Source organism: Plasmopara halstedii, assembly GCF_900000015.1.
Source record: "Plasmopara halstedii genome assembly, contig: Scaffold_2904, whole genome shotgun sequence".
NCBI classification, from domain to species: Eukaryota; Oomycota; class Peronosporomycetes; order Peronosporales; family Peronosporaceae; genus Plasmopara; species Plasmopara halstedii.
Window position 1 is genome coordinate 845,168 of NW_020189809.1, and position 624 is coordinate 845,791.

Consider the following 624-nt stretch of genomic DNA (forward strand, 5'->3'; position numbering starts at 1 on the left):
TTGGTGAACACGCACACGACGTCGTCCGGTGTCACCATCACTGTCCGCTCCATTGGAGCTCCGATGTTATCTACAACATCCGACGAAGGGCTACTTACACCGCAATCTTCGTTCAGTGAATAACGTACCACTTCACGGTGCCTCGGCCCTTGGGCGATCATGTCACTCATGACGTGCAGCGACGGCTCCGAAACTTGAGCAGAGCTCATTCGGTTACGTACCACTCCACGATCAGCCTGCGAGCCACGCTAGCAACTCTTGCCCGATACACCGTTGGTGTCTATCAACTCGAACATTCCAATGTCCAGAACGTTGACCGTCTCGGACCAGTGCTCTCGTCAATAGCGCTTTTGTCTCCTAGCAGAGGTGGGTTCATGACTTGCCAAAGATCCACCAGAAGACGTGCGCGTAGCGCCCAAGGTCTTTGACCTCCAATCAATCCATGGCTCATGGTGTTCCAATCCTGCCGTCCCTAGGATGAGGTCATACCTTGCATCCAAGTACAGCGTTCCACGCTATCTCAAGGAACTTGACTGCGAGGTTCACAGGGACCTTCGGGACCGTGGCACGTGTCCCCGTCGCTAGGCGAACAGTGACGATGTCACCCAACCGCGCTTTCAGCGC